Below are 326 nucleotides of genomic sequence, written 5' to 3' on the forward strand. Positions count from 1 at the left end.
GTGTGGAGAAAAAAAGGCCTTTATAAAAACTTCCACCTCTGGCTGAGAGGAGGTGGAGTGGAGGGGGGGGGGGGGTTATGACCCCATCCTCTCCTCCCTGCTCTCGCCTGCCCCACACAGCTCAGGGCAGTGTAGCGTTTTAGCAAACATCCCCAGTAAATCTACCCCCTCCTCCAACATTTCTGAAAAACTTTTGTCCTAAGTGGTTCTGTTCTTCCTCAGCTGTAACACAAATACAGAATGACTCAGTGTCGACGGAGAGAGCAGTTCTTGCCCTGTCATGGATTGTTAGGGTGGGCTGTGGGAGGGGGTCTGTCCTAAATAGT

Source organism: Sinocyclocheilus grahami, unplaced genomic scaffold, assembly GCF_001515645.1.
Source record: "Sinocyclocheilus grahami isolate Dianchi unplaced genomic scaffold, SAMN03320097.WGS_v1.1 scaffold5045.1, whole genome shotgun sequence".
NCBI lineage: Eukaryota > Metazoa > Chordata > Actinopteri > Cypriniformes > Cyprinidae > Sinocyclocheilus > Sinocyclocheilus grahami.